At 42.8% G+C, this 12819-nt stretch overlaps 1 non-coding gene across 1 annotated transcript; it reads right to left on the minus strand.

The window, feature by feature from the left end:
* Positions 1–10156: 10156 nt before the first annotated feature.
* LOC111765182 (U6 spliceosomal RNA) lies at positions 10157–10263 on the minus strand. Its single transcript, XR_002797587.1, has one exon. It is a non-coding gene; the product is annotated as a U6 spliceosomal RNA (small nuclear RNA).
* Between the last annotated feature and the right edge of the window lie 2556 nt (positions 10264–12819).

A 12819-nucleotide genomic window follows, 5' to 3' on the forward strand; every position in this document is an offset into this window, starting at 1 on the left:
CTACAATGTAAACTGTAATCCATGTGGTGCAGCAGTGCTCCAAAAAGTATTCACCAAATGCAATGAACGTGCCACAGTGATGAAAGGGGATGTTGATGTGGGAGAAGCAGGGGCGTGAGGGGAGTGGGGTATATGGCAACCTTTTACATTTTTTAACGTAACGTTGTGTGTGACCTATTTATCTCAAAAAAAAAAGACAATAATAAAAATAAATTTTAAAAAATGGGTGTAACAATAGCGCCTACCTCTTAGGGCTTTTGTGAAGGTGGAAATGTGCAGCATGGAGCTCGGGACCTAGGGTGGGTGTCCCACAGAGCTTAGCTATGGCTGCCTCCCTCGATGGGAATCTGCTGGAGACTGCGAGGCCCCTGCAAGGCTGATAGAGTGACTGCCGCCCAGGGGAAGAAAGGAAGGACTTCACCACCTGCGGAGCTTTGCTGGAGAAACAGGCGGAAGCAGAGAGTGTGTGTGTGATGGAGACAGTAGCACAGAGAAGGGGTACCCGGGCTAAGTCCTAAGTGCTGGATAGGCACTTGCAGGAGAGTGAGGGAGGGAAGGGTGTTGGAACTAGAAGGAACAGCAGGTGCACAGTGATGCAAGCGTGAGAATGCATATCATCTGTCCTGTTGTCTAATGCCTGGGGGAATTCAAATGAGGCACCTTCCCAGACAAAACAATTCAATAACAATAACAGCACAAGTCATGGTAACCGTGGCCACAGCAGCAACCACGTCATTGTGTGTTGAGAGGTGACTCTGCACCCAGCACCTTGCTGGGTAACTTCACTCGACACACTAAAGACAAATCCTGCTCTTTGCTCCCTGTGCTATGTCGAATAATTTCCTGCCTCACGATGCATGCGTGTTTCACGTAAATGAGGGATTGAGCCTGGTGCTACGGAGGAATTTTCTGTTAGGTCCCAGAAGGGCTGCTCCCAACCCCTGAAAGGCTGTTCAGGGCAACAGCAATGGTTTAGAGAGGTTTGCTCACTCTAGAACCTGCTCCTCCCTCCCCACTTCCCTCCCTCCCTCCTCTCTCCTTCCCTATTTCTAGAGGTTAAAATGGGTATGGAAAGACTGAGGAGGGAATGCAGCTACGTCCACATAGGGCCGTGCTGAACTCTGGTGTGTAGAGAGCCCCGTGCCATGGAGATACTTATGGGTAGCCCGGCCACCTCCTTGTAGCGCCCTTGGGAGGGACCAGAAAGAAGCCAGAGGAGGGGGAGCGTGGGGAATTGGCCCGGGAGCCCTCGGGGCCCTCCCGTTCTAAGATGCTGCGCCTGAGGGGCAGGGTGCGCTCTTGCGCGGAAGGCGTCCAGGCAGCAGGAAGCACTCTCAGCTTCGCTGTCCCGTCCTGAGGCGAGAGGAGAACGTGACGCACATAAATGCAGGGCCATGGCTGATTTGACTTCTTACCGCTCCTGTCCAGCCTCAAGACTCACCGGTTCACCGAACGCAGTGAAGGCGCCCCCAGGATGAAAGAGGTTGTTGTTGTGGGAGGAGAGGGATCGGGTGGGGTGTGGGGTCTTGGGGGACCTCCTATACTTTTTAATGTAACATTTCTTTGTGATCTATGTATCTTAAAAAAAAAAGACAATAAAACCTAAAAAAAAGACTCATTCTGGCGTCTGCTGGAGACCCCCCCTAAAACCAGAGCCTGCGCTGCCTTCACTTCCCGCCCACACTACTGCAGCAGCTTCAGGTGTGTGCCTAGCACTCCTTCTCGGCCCGCTACAGTCTACCCTTGACCCAGCAGCAAGAGCAAGCCTTTAAACGGAAACTCGGCTCTAATTTCCCGACAGCTAAAACGTGTCACTTGGCCCTTTCCACCCTGTCTGGATCTTCTACTCTACCTCCCCTCGCCAAGTGTGCACAGGCCACACTCCCTTCCTTGCTGGCTCTCAAACACTCCAGACTTCTGCACTTTCTCACGTCTGGGCTTGCAAAGCCGGGTCCTTCTCATCATCAAACTTCTGGGCAAATTATGCCCCCAGGAGAGGCCTCTTTGACCACACGTAACCACGTCCTCAATCGCTCAACCCCCGAGGCCCTTTTAATTTTCCTTTTAGCACTTGTCAATCCATGTCTGGGATCCTTGGCTATATATTGACGATTGTATGATCTCTCTCCCCTATAAAACATGAGTTCCATGAGAACAGAGACTTACTTGGTTTATCTTGTTCCTTGCCGTCGTCTCTCCAGTGCCAAGCAGAGCCCCTGGCTCCTGGTTGACGCTAAAAGCTATGTATTGGCTGAGAGAATGCCTTATGGGGGCACTGGTTGACTCTGCACAATATCACAAGTTACACAGCAGAGTCTTTTAAAAGGTGCCATCCAGTATTGGATTTCCTTAACTTGGGTAAATGAAGTAAGAGGAGACTAGGCTGTCAAGACACTTTGATTTTATTCACTCACAAAAAATTTATGGGGACCAGAAATAAATAAATTGCATTCAGCTCAAGATTAAAATTGAGGGATGTGGGTGTGGCTCAAGTGATTGAGCTCCCACCTACCACATGGGAGGTCCCAGGTTCAGTTCCCGGTGTCTCCTAAAGAGGATGAGCAAGACAGTGAGCTAACACAACAGGCTGACATGGCGAGCTGATGCAACAAAATGGTGCAACAAGAGACACAGGGAGGAAAACATAAGGAGAGACACAACAAAGCAGGGAGTGGGGGTGGTTCAAGCGACTGGGCACCTCCCTCCCACAGGGGAGGCCCCAGGTTCTGTTCCTGAGCACACAATGAACAGACAGTGGGTGCAAACAATGAAGGGATGGGGAGAAATAAGTAAATAAAATAAATCTTTGAAAAAAGATAAAAATTGAGACATGTCTCTAGTGAGACAATAGTAGAAGACTAAAAAGATAAGAGTCAGAGTGGGAGAAAATATTTGAAAACTATTTATTTGATAAATAACTCATATCCAGAATATACGAAGAACTTCCACAGTCAACAAGAAAAAGGCAGACAGTCCTATAGAAAAATGGGCAAAAGACTTGAACAGGCACTTCAACCAAACAGATACCTAAGCGACGAATAAACAAATGAAACAGTGTTCACTTTCAGGAGTCGATGGAAAAATGCAGACTAAAATCACAGTGTGATATCACTGCACACCCACCTTAATGGCTAAATTTTTTATTAAAAAGCTAGAAAATACCAACTGTTGGCGAGATTGTGGAGTAACTGGAACTGTTATGCTTTGCTGGTGGGAGACCAAATTCATCCAACCATTTGGGCTATCTGCTTGCCAGCATCTGCTGAAGCTGAACGTAGCATCCGATCTAGCAATTGCACTTCTTGGTATGAATCCAATAGAAACGTATACATATGTGCACCAAGAGACTTGTAAAGGAAAGTTGATAGCAGCACAGTTTGTAATAGCTCTAAACTAGAAACAACCCAAATGCTCATCAACAGCAGAACGGCGAAAGAAATCGTGAGGCATGGGCACAAAAGAAAAGTAAACTCCAATGACAGGGAACGTACAAACGCATATAAAAACATGCGTGATTCTCACGAACAAAATTTTGAGTCAAGAACGCCAGACACAAAAGACGACTGATTCTGTCTACATCAAGTTCAAAGGCTGGAAAGGTCAATCTGAAGGTTGGAAGTTAGGGCAGCGGTTACCCTTGGGAGATAATGACTGAACTGGGGACACGAGGATCTTCTGGGGGCTGGGGGTGGTGGGAGCTGGGAGAATGTTCTGTCTTCATCTCAGCGCTGGCGACCCAGGCGTGTTTAGTTTGTGAAAATACACTGGCAAGCACGCTTATGACTTGCACACTTTTCTCCATGTATGCCATACACGAACAGTTTATTTAAAAATATTTACAGGGTCCTGCTATGTGCACCCTGGACTTGACTCTGGGGAGCCATCAGAATGAAGAGGTCCCTGGACTTGACTCTGAGGAGCCACCAGAGTCCAGAGATTCCTGGGCTCCACCGTGGGGAGCCGTCAGAGTCCAGAGATCCCAAATCCTTGCCAGCACGGGTACAGGGCATTCTGGTGATGCCAGTGTCCTCGGATGCCAGTGTCCTCATTTCCCTTCTAGAGAAGGGGACGGGTTCTTGTAAACGGAGAGCCCTGATTCTTTGCTCTCATCAAGCCCGGCGTCCTCATTTCCCTTCTAGAGAAGGGGACCGGCTCTTGTTTTCCTTATCTATAAATGGAGAGCCCTGATTCTTGGCCCTCATCATGCCCAGCTAGTGAATTCTCTCCTCGCTGCTCCCCTCGCCTCTCCGCGAGACAACCTCTCCTTCCCACGTGCCTCTTCGTTTATTTCCCCTCAGAGCTACCTTTCAAATCCTGGCCCAGACAGAAAAGACAAGGAAGGGGCCCGACCTCCGCCTGTGTGAATCCCACAGCTCTCCTCCCGAGATCGGCAGGGGGGAGGCATGAAATATTTAAAAGCTCAAATAGAAATCCTGTTAGCACCGGGCCTTGCAGAGCCAAGTTCTCCAGGCACAGAACATCAGTTTCTGTTTGCTGGTGTCACTTAGGGACCCCGGCTTTCCAAACCACTGACTGAACCTTTCTGTCAATCCAACACTTTTAGGGTAATTTAACTTAATAATACCTTTGTCGGCACTGGCGCCCGTATCTGAAGGGTGATTACCATAGAAGTTATTTTAGGTTGTTTAATGGAATGTAGTAAATTCTCAATTGACAGGGAAGATTCTCAGAATGGCTTTTCAAAGTGTTTACCTTTCAAAGCTTCCCCCCTCACTTTACCAAACTTACTACTTTGAACCAGTGCAGACTTCATAAATTATTAGCAATTGTTCTCCCCCCAGTGTTCACATGCATCATTAATTCTTTGTAAAAAGTTCAAACTGTCCGGGGCTTAATTGTTATCACTTGGAGAACGGCTGGAAATGCAAGCGGGCTCTATTATTTCTGTCAGAAATTTTGACTTATTGCACTTGATATTTTACCTATCACATCATATTCTCTGTACAGGAGAGAGCAAAAAGGAGAGGGGAGGGGAAAAAAGGACTTAAATGCTTCTCCTTGAAACACACACAAAAATAATAATCACACCTATATATTTTTGGGGAGAAAAGTCAAAGATCCAGTTGACAAAATAATAGTTCCAATCCCCCAAAGAGAGAGGGAGGAGGGCGGCATTTAGGAGAAATTTATATTGCAAATTTTATTGGCTTGGACTGTCTTTTTCTTCAAAGATTTGAAGGTTCTATAATCCTAGGAGTCTAATATTTAATGATTCTGAGATTTTGAAGTCCTGTGGACCCAAATTTCCAAGGCATTTGATTTTAAGGATAGATTATTCCAAGAGTTCAATATTCAGGGCTGCTAAGAAGTATAATATTTCCGAATTAAAATGATATTGACAGCAATCGGAGACATAGCTAACATCTGTGGAGAGCTAAGAATGTTCAGGCATCCTGCTTCATGTACAGCACCTCCTTTAATCTTCACATTGCCCCAACGTAAGTATTATTATAAGCCCCATTTGATAGCTGGGAAACCTGAGTCGCAGAGAGGCTGAGCAGCTTGCGTAGGGACACACAGCTAGCAAACGGCAGAGTTACAGTTACGCTTTGAACCCAGGCATTCTGACTCCAGAGCCCATCTGTGTCCAGCCTGAGCATGTTGTTTCCCATCTCAAGACCCTGGTCAGACCCGTGTGCAGCTGCCCCACGTGCAGTGCTGATGCGCGCAAGGAGTGCCCTGCCACGCAGGGGTGTCCCCTGCCTAGGGGAGCCCCACGCGCAAGGAGTGCGCCCCGTAAGGAGAGCCGCCCAGCGCGAAAGCAAGTGCAGCCTGCCCAGGAATGGCGCCGCACACACGGAGAGCTGACACAGAAAGATCACACACACACACACAAAAACAACCCACAGATTCTATGCTGTCAGAGGTTTTTTGGCCCATCTGGCATGCCGTAGGTCAGCCAGGGCACGTGAGCTCAGGTGACCACGTTCGTATGTGGGTCTATTGCCATCCACCCCCCAGGTCACCCAGCCCCGGCCTGTCTTTTGCCTTTGTTGACACTGCTCATCTTACCCAACGGGTCTTCCCTCTCCATCTTCATCTTTAGACATCCCATTCATCCTACATGGTCACCTCCTCCAAGAAGTCCTCTACCCTGCCCCACCATAACTGGAAATGCATGCTCTGTCCTTTGAATCCTCATGGCTATTGGTACCTGGGAAGGGGATGGTGAGACTGATAGACTGGCCAAAAGATGGGCTATCTGGTCAGAAGCCCTTGAGTTAGAATCTTGCTTCTGCTACTAAATCAATGCTTTGATCTTGAGCCAGGCACTCCATGTTAATCTCAAGCCTCAGCTTCTTCATCTGTAAAATGGGTGTAATGATCCCTGTCCCATTGGAATGCCAGACTCGTTTCCAAAGGTGGTTGTTCCATTTTAAATTTCCAGAAGCCCTGTATGAGAATCCTTGCCAGCAACACTTAGTAGGTTGATCTCAGTAAATGTAGTCATTACTCATTGTGCATGTAATTTGTATTTCTCCATTGAAAACTGATTTCATATGTGTATTTGGCATGTTTATATCTTCTTTGGTAAAGAGTCAGATAAAATCTTTTTTTAAAATTTATTTCTCTCCCCTCCTAAACCCCGCCCCTGTCTGCTCTTTGTGTCCATTTACTGTGTGTTCTTCTGTGCCCACTTGCACTCTTTTCAGGTGGCACTGGGAATCTGTGTCTCTTTTTGTTGCGTCATCTTGCTACGTCAGCTCTCTGTGCGTGTGGTGCCACTCCTGGGCAGGCTGCGCTTTTTTTCCTCACGCAGGGTGACTCTCCCTGCGGGGTGCATTCCTTGCGTGTGTGGGCTCCCCTACATGGGGGACACCCCTGCGTGGCACGGCACTCCTTGTGCACATCAGTACTGCACATGGGCCAGTTCACCACACGGGTCAGGAGGCCCTGGGTTTGAACCCTGGACCTCATATATGGTAGGTGGATGCTCTATCAGTTGAGCCATATTTGCTTCCCGAGATCAAGTCTTTTGCCCATCTGTCGAGTTATTTGCTTTCTTATTCATAAGATTTAAGGTTCTTTATATATTTTGGATATGAATATTTTATTGACTGTGATTTGCAAATATTTTCATTATTTTGATAGCATTTTGAAGAGCTGAAGTTCTTAATTTTGATGAGGTTTCCAAATTATCATTTTATTTAATGGTTCATGTTTTTGATGTCTTATCTAAAAAATAAGCTTTACCAAACCAAGGGTTTCTCAGTGGTGGCGCTTAGACATTTTGGGCAGGTAATTCTTTGTCCTGGTGGCTGTCTTGTATATTGCTGGATGTTTAACAGCATCTCTGACCTTAACCCACTAGATCCCAGGGGCAGCCACCCATCCCAGGCTGAGGCAGCCACATCTGTCTCCAGACATTGCCGAAGGTCACTTGACAGGGCAAAATTGTGCAGTATGAGAACAGATTCTCTTTTAAGAGCAGATTCTTCTCTGATTTGTGCCTGCTTTTTCACTGTACCCACTTGAGGCTTTCCCACACATGAATAGCTTAGCTGTCAGTGAGGGATTGAATTCAGCTGACAGCTAAGCTCTTGCTGCTAGGATTTTCCCCTTTAAATATTCACCCTTTAAATATTCAGCTGCTTTTCCAGTCCTGTACTCTGATTTCTGGCACCTTGAGCTGGTAAGGTTGCAATTTCTACCATTTCTGCCACTATTGCTCTGAGGCTTGGGAAGCGTCCTTAGGTTAGAAAGCCATAAACATGTACTTTTTACTACTTTCAGTGGCAATTTTTCAGAATTTACTCCTCCCGCAGTTTCTATCTGCTTTTGGACATTTTCTAGTGTCTTTAAGTAGTTGTCATCTCATTTAATCTACTTGTTATCTGTAGGATGGTTCACTCCTCTGCTGTTTCCAGATGTCTGCATCCACTGAGAGCTCGATTTCAGAGATTTTATTTTTAATTCCAGAATATATATTTGAGTCTTTATTTAAAAAAAATAGATTCCATTTTTTTTCTGGTGAAATTCCCTATTTTTCAATCCTTTTTGTCTATATTTCTCAGTTTTCTTTACCAGGTTAAGTTTTATAATTTGTTGAATGTCTTTGTCTGCTAATTCTAAAATATGTATCAACTGTGGGTCTGCTTCTTGTATCTGTTTTTTTTTAAAAATTAATCTCTTGGTGTCTACCATAGGATCTTGCATTTTCATATATCTAGTACTTTTTGATGTATGCTGGGCATTGTAAACAAATTAATAATAGAAGCTCAAGCTTTTAAATCTTCCATCAGAAATGTTTCCCCTTCACACTTTTAGGCAGATAGGGAAGGACATTGATTACCTCCATCCAGCCAGTGAGTGTGTTTGGTCAGGATTTGGTTGCAGTTTTGTTATAGTTTAATCTACCTCTGACTTACCATTTTGTAAAGGACATGACCCTCTAGTGTTTTTAATTGACAGTCCGACAGATATTTTTATCCCCATTTCTGCAAGACTCAGGAAGATTCAGTTCTGCCCTTCAGAAATCTTCACCTTAGTTCCTTAGTCTTCTGCCCTCACGACTTCAACATTTGACAGATGCCTTGTGGGAGAGTCCAGCCATGTGCACGTACCCCTCATGTCTCCAGTGTTTCGCTCCAGCTTTGCGTGAATGTCCCATTCTCTGTGGATTCCTTGATTCACCAGCAGTGATCTTCCAGGATGTAGTTCTGAGTTCTCAGCCTCCAGCTGTTCCCACAGTAAACAGGTGCCATCATCAGTGCCAAGTAGGATGATCAGCCATCCTGGTTTACTGGAGGACTTCCTGGGACACAACACTTTTTGTTTGAAAACTGGGATTGTCCTTGGGTGAATGGGAGTGGTTGGTTACACTGGTGTCCTTGCACCATTCACTCCCTTTCAAGCTTTCCCTTCCTCCTGGAGGGTTTTTTTCCCTTAAGTTTTGCAAGACTGTGGGAAATTTCACTCTGCTTTTCAGAAGCTTTGGTTTCTTGCTTTATCCTCCCATTGGGTCATAGAAGTCATTAAATACCTTATGGGGGAAAACTGGGCATGTGTTTGAAATGAGTTCAAATCTCCAATATTTTCACCCAAGCCCTCCAACTACCAAAGGCTTTGCTTATTTTGCCATAGTACACTTAGCATATTTGATGCCCACATTAGATCATTTTTAACAGCACATTCCTTTTCTATATGACAAAATCATTTTGTGTAATAATCACATAGTATTAAGAAATGATCATTACTTTTTTGATTTGTTCTTTAGTTTAAAAATAAACAGTTATCAAGAAAAAGATCAGTTTTTAAAAATAAAAAAATCCAATATTTTATGTATGAGCTAAAATTGTACTTACCGAATAAAAATATTCCATCTCACAGTTAACAATATATTTCTCTGTTGTAAAATTTAAACATAAGTAAAAACTCTAACTGATGACATAGAATGACAGATTTAGCTAACTAAAGTTCTGTGTTATCATTGCTTATTTAAAAGTCTACCCTTCAATGCAGTCCCAATGGAGTACCAAAGGGGCTGGAGATGAATGTGGCACCCCAAGTGAGTGCAAATGCCTCTGAAGTCTTGTGAACTTAATGTTGAAATGAATGCTTTTAGCCAAGTTTGCATGTGTCTAAGATAACTACATATCTTGGAGTTCTTTGAATTAGCTTCCATGTAAAATACAATATTTATTAAAGGATAAGTAATAGAAATGTGCTAATTTGAAGTTCACATACATTATTAAAATCACAAGTGTCTATAAATTTGTCTTTGCTAGATACCTCAAATAAGCAGACTCATACAAGATTTGTCCTTTCGTACGGCCTCTTTCACTTACCGTAATGTTTTCAAGTTTCACCCATGTTGTAGCATGTATCAGAATTCAGTTTCCTTACAGAGCTGAATAATACTCCATTGTATGCAAATGCCACATTTTGTTTATCCATTCACCTGTTGATGCTCATTTGGGTTGTTTCAACCTTTTGGCTATTGTGGGTAATGCTGCTATGAACATGTATATTTATTTATTTATTTTTTTAAAGAAAAGATTTATTTATTTATTTATTTCTCTCCCCTTCCTCCCCCCACCCCGGTTGTCTGTTCTCTGTGTCTATTTGCTGTGTCCTCTTTGTCCGCTTCTGTTCTTGTCAGCAGCATGGGGATCTGCGTTTCTTTTTGTTGCGTAAAAATATAGAACGCTTCGCGAATTTGCGTGTCATCCTCGTGCAGGGGCCATGCTAATCTTCTCTGTATCGTTCCAATTTTAGTATATGTGCTGCCGAAGCGAGCCCTGAACATGTATATTTAATCACAATAAGAAATAAAAGGGAAAATTGTATAACCAAAAACCAAAAACAAAAAAACAACCAACATCCACCCACAAATCACAGCGATAAAAAAGCAAAGCTCAACAGTCATTGAGGAGCTGTTTAGTGCTTAAACTAGCAAAATAATTTTGGTGACTATTTTATCTCCCATTGCCCACTCTTGTTTTGCTGCTGTGCTTTTCTTTTCTCTGCTGTTAACCTCTGTCTGGGCAAAACCTAGGTTCTCAGCCTAGGCCCCAAATCAGCAGTTGCTCCCATAATCAAACAGCAGGAACCAACCGTTAGCTCCCTTCTGAGCGGATCGCCCTTCTCTGGAATTTTAGTCCATATAGTTTCCATTGCTCCCACAGGTCTCTGATGCCTTTAAAATTAAGTTTTCTGTAATTCATCCAGTTGTTTGTGAATGTCTTGACCTATTATATCCTATTTGGAAACAGAAGCTGCTATTGGTTTTTGAATATTGGTCTTATATCTTGAAATCTTGCTGAGTTTTCTTATCTTTCCTAGTAATTTGCCTAATTATTCCTAATAATTTGTCTGTACATTGTCTTGTAAACTTTATGTAGGCAACCAAATCTTTGGGAAATCATATTTTGTCTCTTTCCAATTCTTATCTCTCTTATTTTTTCTTGTTGTTTGCATGACTAGGATCTTGCCAATACAATATGCACTAGAAGTATTATTGTTGACTTACTGAAGATACATTTAAATTCTTATTGATAATATTCCTTATAGACTTTGTTTTAGCTCTTCATTATTAGGAAAGTTCACTTCAATTCCTCATTTGATGACAATTTTACTTGTAAATGAGTGTTGCTTTTTCAATTTTTAGAATATATTTAGTTAATTACATTATTTTATCTTTTTATATGTTAATGGTTAATGTGATGTAGTAAAATTTTTCTGATGTGGAACCATTCTTGCGTTCCTGAGATAACCCTTATCTTATAATGTATTTTTAAAAAACATTGCTGAATTTTATTTGTTAGCTTTTTATTTCATATTTTTTTGCATCTATTTTTATAGGTAGTATTTCTTTTATAGATTTCTTTATTGTATTGTTCTTGCTGGATTTTGGCATAAAGGTGTTTACTAGCTTCAAATACATTTGGGTGTGTTCTCATTTTTCTAGTCCCTAAAATAATGCATAGAACATTGGATTTTTTGTCTGTTTCTTAAAGTTTAATATAAATAGTTTGTGAAATTATTAATTCGCTGTGTTTACTTTTTGGGAGTATGGTGGGATGGTGAGGAGAGGGGATGATATATTGGCTTGATAGAATTTTAATGGATATTACAGTTTTAGAAATTTTCTCATTTGTGTCAAATTTGTTAATTTTCATCATACTTTAAAAATAATTTGTAAAAGTTCTATTGTTTCTGCAGAATGTTTCAGTAGGTTTGCTCTCTCCCTTTTTTTCCTCCATCAGACTTTTTAGAGGCATTCCTTTATATTATTTTTTAAAAATAGATTTTTGGTTGTTGATTCTATCGTTCCAAGGATTTGGGATCAAAGTTTGCTCATTGCACAGCTGATAGCCACATCCAAGGATGGGGAGCTTTCCCGAAAAAAGCATATACTCTTTAGTCATTGTTTGGGTTTATGAATTCCTTAAGGACAGGAAAAGGGTATTATTTATTCATTCTTTAATTGTCAGTACCCAGCAAAGTGCTCCACAATGTTAGGCAAATGGATGAATGGAATAGACCAACGGGGACGCAAAAGGGGAGTAAAGGCTTTTTCACCTTTGCCACGTCCCACCCCAACACCCTCACCATCACCTCCCTCACAAATAGGCTGAAATTCAGCAGATGCAGGAACACTCAGTCTTCCTTGGAGCATTGTTTGGGTCAGACCTCCCAAATGCCAAATGGCTCCATCCACTGTGGTTGTGGCTCTAAAGAGCCTTCCGGAACTGGGGGGGAAATGGCCCTAGAGCAGAAAGACTTCTGAAATACACGGATACAAATCAGTTTCATCCATGCCAAGCCAGGCCAACTGAACCCAGCAAAACACACCCAACACCGCTCAATCCTGCTGAAATCAGCTACATAAATCAACGCAGCCTACCCTCACTAACAACCCAACCAACCAAATCCAATTCAACCTGACTTTGATGAAAATCAGCTACACGTTGCAAACCAAACCAAGACAAACCAATAGGCCTCTTTTTAACCCAAATAATCTAAATCAACCCAAGGCAAGTCAATTCCACTCAACACAACTCCCAGTATAAGATGCTCCAACAATGCAATAAAATTCAGTTTAATGCGATGAACAGTCTTTGGCCACTTTCCTGATTAAGGAAGGTAGGGCACTTTGGACACTATACCACAAATGCCTATAAAATTTCTAGTTTATAAAGTTAGTGTTTGAAGGAACCCTTGAAATCAGTCTCTTCAAACTTCCTTGGTGTAGATCTGAGAAAACTGAAATTGAGAAACTAGAACACTCTCATCATTCCTCTACCTCCCATTTCTGGCTCTCTAAGTCCCTGCACATGTTATCTCAATAAATGG

This window comes from Dasypus novemcinctus, chromosome 19 (assembly GCF_030445035.2).
Source record: "Dasypus novemcinctus isolate mDasNov1 chromosome 19, mDasNov1.1.hap2, whole genome shotgun sequence".
In the NCBI taxonomy this organism is placed as follows: Eukaryota; Metazoa; Chordata; class Mammalia; order Cingulata; family Dasypodidae; genus Dasypus; species Dasypus novemcinctus.